This window comes from Lichenostomus cassidix, chromosome 8, assembly GCF_008360975.1.
Source record: "Lichenostomus cassidix isolate B80296 chromosome 8, HeHo_3.0, whole genome shotgun sequence".
In the NCBI taxonomy this organism is placed as follows: Eukaryota; Metazoa; Chordata; class Aves; order Passeriformes; family Meliphagidae; genus Lichenostomus; species Lichenostomus cassidix.
The window spans coordinates 24,442,576-24,448,575 of NC_139489.1; positions in this window are offsets into that span (position 1 = coordinate 24,442,576).

Below are 6,000 nucleotides of genomic sequence, written 5' to 3' on the forward strand. Positions count from 1 at the left end.
GTGTCTGCAGACTCAGGCAAAACAAAAAAAAACCAAACCCCAAACCACACAATAAAGGTTGAGTTCAGAATCTGTGAAAGGTGTGTTGGCTATTGGGGCTTTCCTGTTGATCAAGGTAAGGGAGAACGAAGGCACTGAGCAGAGCTGGCAACCTGGAGAGCCCAGTTATTATTATTTTTAAATGAAAACTCAGATTTTGCAACATATGAAATCCATCATGCCTTTAGCCACATAAATACATCAAGGGGTCTGGATACTTGAAGCCCCTTTTCTCAGTTCAGTAACAGAGAGAAGTATTACACAGTGGCACATATAGGGAGTCTGCAATTTCAAATGGCTCTTGTTCAATAATTATGTCAGCATTTGTGTAATAGTCATCACTAACAGTTAATATAACTCACAGTAAATACCAGATTGATGTTTAACAGTGTTAAGATGCAACCTATAAAACATATGCTTGTATAATTATACTGATAAGTTTCCAATCAGTCACAAACAAAATCTGTCCACAGATCTTTACGCAGAATTGAAAAGATCCCAGCAGTCAAAAGGAAGATTTGTAGAGGGTCCTTGGGAGCAAAACACAATGAGACTTAGAAGGGAGGATGGTCACTGGCTGCAGATCAGGAGCCAGGAGACAGCCATGCAGACAGGAGCACTGTCTCCATCCTGCTGGACCACCCTAGGCAAGCTCTTAGGCCAACCTCTTCCATCCACTCATCTGCATGAGCAAAGGAGAGCACAGTGCTTCGATGAGAACATTCCAGCTACCCTCTTTGTTCTGCATGCTGATACACAGAGGGATCCAGGTGGATTTCCCATAGGGAAATTTCCCACCATCAGGATGACCCTTACACCAAGATGTCTTACACTGAGCCACATTTCACCCAAATTAGTATTTAAATAAAATCACTGAAGCATTGCAAATTCCCCAGCAGTATTATTTGCAAGCCTAAGGGGAGTTTGGGTGAACACTTGAAGCACAAAAATGAACAAAACGTTTTCCTCAAGGACTTTTTTTTTTTAAATCCTATATTTTAAAGATTAAGTGCCCCTCAGAAGCACCAGCTGACTTCCTGGCAAGAGCTGGGGTTGCTTCAATTCACTGCAATGTCACTGACCTACACCAGTGGCGCCCAGAGAGCAGCAGATCCTGGGCTGTCCCATCCCAGGGCAAAGAGGATGGTTGGAGAGGAGCAAACACTAAAAGCATCCTGCAGGATCACTGCATAGGTAAGGCACCTCCCAGCATCTTCCCTCCTTCCTAAATAAACTCTTTAACTCTCCAACCAGGGCAGATTTGCATGAAGTAGCCACTGAACCAATGGAACATAAACCAGCCAGTACTTACAGTCCAATATTCAGCTACACACTGGCATCATCTGGAGGTAATTAGAAAATATAAACACAATGAAACTTGGGTTCCTATACTTAGCAAGGCTTTAATGGGCTTTTCTTCGGCCAGAAAAACCCTATTACAGTGATAAATTATTAGCCTTTTTTCCTAAACCAGCATGAAGCCTTACAATGGAAAAATGACAAAAGGAGAAACATGCCCATTTTTGGCAGCCCTGGCAGGGAAGGGGAGGGGAGGGGAGGGGAGGGGATGAGGGAGCAAGAACCAGACCAGCAAGCAGAGTGGCTCTTCCCCAGTGTGCCATCACACCCAGGCAGTCCCTGTCACCCATAGGCACAGCACATGCCAGTGTGTCCCTGAGCTTATCACCAGCTCCAGCAGAGCCCAGCACAGCTGTGTGGCTTCTCTGCCGGCTAATATAGCGGAGCCCCCTGCCCTGCATCAAGGCATTTCCCACCACCCCAGAAACTTGCTGGAAACATCTCTGCTGTGCTCATCTGAAATAAGCCTCAAGGAGCAGCAGTCCACACAGTCCTTGGAGAACTGGTTAACAAACCCAAAGTGTGTTCTAGGAGAAAATGGCCTCACTTTGTCATGGAACAGAGGGAGAGATGGGACCAGGAGCTGTTGATGCCTCCACACACATCCCTGCCTGGCACCACCCCATGCATTTGTGTGATTGCACATGCATGAGGTCGATGGAAACTAGGAAGGAGCTGCTGTGGTTTGGCTCCCAGAGACATCCAGAGAAGTGTGATCTTCCCTTGCCCCAAAACAAGTCAGGGAAATTCATGATAACAGCCTTTCTTGTGGGTTATTCTGGCAGCAGTGGGGCTGGACAGGACCAGGAGTAAGATGACACAAGGCCATAAAACATGTCAGAGCAGCAGCCACACGATGAGAGTCTCTGTGCTGGGTGCTCAAGCCCGACCACAGCCTGAGTCAGCCCATGGGCTGACCTGCCCCCGGCACACTCCCAGTGCCATTAACCATCTCCAGCCCGAGGGAGGGCTCAGCATCTTCCACAAAACGTGCTAGTTTGAGGGCACCCCCTGCTTGCCACTTTCTGCTTTCAGGTACAGGCATCAGCCCTCCAGAAAAGCTACCTCTGGGCCAGCAGCTGGCCCAGAGCCCCCCAAGCCACCAAGATCCCAGAAATCCCATGCAGCCCAGCCAAACACCAGCCATCCCCAAAAAAGCACTCAGCAAGCCAAACCCACCCTTCCCCATATCCCAGTCCTTCCAGCCTGGACCTATCCTACAGACACCAGCCTCACCCAGGTTCCCCCATTATCCCTGCTCCCCTCTGCCCCATGACAGAGCATTTAATGCCTGATCCTCAGGGCTCCACGCAAACGAGGAGAACAAATGAGTGCCAGGGGAGAGATGGTTTGCATCACTTAATCACCAGCCCCAATAAACCAGCTCCGCGGAGGGTAAGACAGCAGAGTTCAGCAGATTTTATCAATAACATCACGGAGCCCTGCTGCGTGGCTAAGAGAGTTGCCATGGTTATTATGACAGATTTACTATCATTGTAACTTAATGCACCATAATAAGGATCTGCATAGTTATTATTGTTTTACAATGATAACTATAATTCAACCGCAGCTTTATGACTAAATTTGTAACATTACTACGGTGTTCTGGGAAGAATTGGAAGCAGGGTAATTCACATGCTTTCTCAGAATATAGAAGGAAAAAGAGATCTTGGTCCGTGCCCTTTTCTTTCCTTTTAATTGCTTCTTTGTGAACAATTTTTGTGGTCTGGTTACTGTCGGTTTGGGAGAGGGTGCTCTGTCAGAGGCCATGCACAGAGGTAGCTGAAAAATGGGATTTTTCCACTGCAAAACTGATCCTGGGGCAAAAAAAAAAAAATCCCTGAAGTCTTTCAACAGAAAGTTGCAAAAAAAATTCCCAAGTGTTGCCAGCTGGGAAGCAGACACAAAGCACTGGCAAGATGAACAAAAATGGTCAGATTTGGTTCAAAAAGAATGACTCCAGCAGCATGGAGAGGGCTCTGCACCACCTTGGAGCTGGCCTGGACAAAGACCAGGGAGTAAGCCAAGAACTTTCTCCCAGCAGTGATGTTCGACCCCCATAATCTGCCCCACTGCCAAGCCCATCCCAAACTCCTGGCAGCCCATGGGCTCCTCTTGGAACAACTCAGCCAGCACAAATTACTGCCCCAAAACTTTAAACTGCATTTACTGATGGATTAACCTGCTCAGATGTGGAGTGATTTGAGAAACCAAAGCTTCAGACAAGGACTTTTTGGCAGTTCTCAGGGCACAGGACCCGCATCAGGGGTCCCCACACCTGCAGCCCCAGCTGCAACTCCCCAGGATGGGGAACAAGTCCCACCTGGGCTGGACCCATACAAGCAGCTGGGCCCCAGGGCAAAGCAAAAGAGAACCCAAGCCTGAAATACAACCAGGGTTTCTAACGGGCTCCCTTGCACCCTCCTCCCAAAGCTCTCCCCTGTTGGAGGGCTTAGCTCCTTCTTGGATTTCATTGCAAGTGCAGTGCTGCCAATTACCCCACAAATTTACAGGGAGCTCTGGTGGTTTGCATCCCTCTTTCATTCTGCCCACTGCCTCCAGGGGCTCTGGGGATGGTTAGCACTCCCTGCGTGCCACAGGCACCTACACTGCCTGCACTGGACAAATTCAAGCGGGAAAGGGGCAATTTTCCAGGCCCTTCTTGTTACCCACTGGGGAAGTATCTCAAGGTTTTCTGAGGAAAGTAAACTAGGCTGTGCCACCCATCTGTTCCCATGGCAAGTCCTCAGCCCAACACCTCCTGCAGACACTCTAGATTCAATACATCATTCCAGCTTCCCACAATACCTAGGTCTTTCTAAAGCCACATGGACACAGCATGCACAAGTCACCCCTTTAGCTAAGCAAAAGTTGGCCCTGCTCAGAAGGGCCCTAGGTGAACAATCCATGCTCTGGGACTTGGAGCCTTTTGGATTCCCAACTGTATTGCTTTCCTGAGTAATTTATGGTCTTTTCCCATTCCTCATCCTGATTGGATCAAGGATGGAGTTTCCTGCAGTCTCCCAGCCTCATGCAATACCATCCAGTCCCCCTTCTCAGTGCTCCTCAGGCAACAAGCTGCTCTTCCTCCACAGAGACTTCAGATGTGTTCCTTTCTGCATGGGGAGGCCCAAAACTTCCCTGGAGCTGTGGGAGAAGGTGGGAGGACTGGACCAATGCTCACCCCAGGGCAGGGTGCTTGCACACCCTCCCTCCCAGCAGTGATGTGTCAGAGCAGGTTATGTCACACTCTCCTAGCACCTCTACCTCCTGCTCCTGGGGCTGATATATGAGAGTAGATATAGGAAAATCTACTCATAAAATTAATGGAGGCTGCATGAACTCACAGATCATAAACTCAGAGGGGTTTGCAGCTTGCCTTTTGGGGAGGGGAGAGGCTCAGAAGCAATTTAGCAGAGGGGACTAATTGACAGCAGCTGTCCCATCACATCCCACACCCCGCTCCCCACTCTTGGGAGGATTTAGGGGAACACAGCACAACACCGAAGCCTCAAACACAGTGCTGGAGCTGGCACCCCTCAACCTGAGGTCAGACCTGCTCAGTGTGCTCCCAGCTGAGGGACTGGGGCCAAGCTGTGCTCTCAGTGACAGACCCCCTGCCTGGAGCATAAATCACAGATGCTGAAGGCCAAAGCACGAGCAGATCCATCCCATGCTCTGGGGGCTGCACACAGCACAACACTTCTCTTGGCAGGGTGGTAGAGGGTGATGAAGAGGACTGTGCCATGGTCAGGAAGATGGACCCATGGTCAGTGGCACATGGGGGACAAGGCTGATGGTGCTCCTCTGCAGCTTAGCTTAGGAATTTCCCTGAAACCCTCTTGATATAATTATGGATATTTTGAGACTAACCCTCCACCACTGGTTTCCCAACACATCCTTAAAAGCCATCCAGGACCCCTTGTTGATGGCCACCAGCTCTGCCAAAGCAAACACCAGCCCCAGGACCTGGCTTCTGCCTTCATCCCATCCACAACCCAAGCCCAGCACAGAAGATCTTTGCTCACTGCTCGGCCCTGGACCACCTCCACACCCCTCCAGAGCATCAGCAAGGCCAGTCCCTGCTTTTGGGAACCTTTGCTCTGTGCTGGGTTATTCAGTGCATTTAATGTCTTGGGGAATTACCTGGGCACAGCAAAAACTCTCATGGAAAGGGGAGAAAATAACCTCTACTGCTAGAAAATCTTCCCCCACATCCCATTTCTCTACAGGACTTTGGCTTACTCTGCCTGGTTAAGGGCCAGCCCATGGATGCACCTTTGGCACACCAACACCAAGGCAGCTCAGGACTGTCCAGGCACTGAGACCTCCCTGGGTCACCAGCCTTCAGGGGGAAACCCAACTGTCCCATCTCCTAAGCAGCCTTTTGGTCTGGCTCTGCTCTGGTTTACCTTCAATGCCAAATGCAGTTTTTTGCTCTTTTCTGCCAAAAATCATCTTGGCCCCCGGCTGCTGCCCCAGCAGCTCCAGCAGCTGTGACTCACAGGCTCTGCCCTAACCTCAGGCTCCCGATTTCCTCCTCCTCTGACTCAGGCAGCCATGAGCACCAGCCCCAGTGCCTTTCAAGTGGTTTAGGGATCC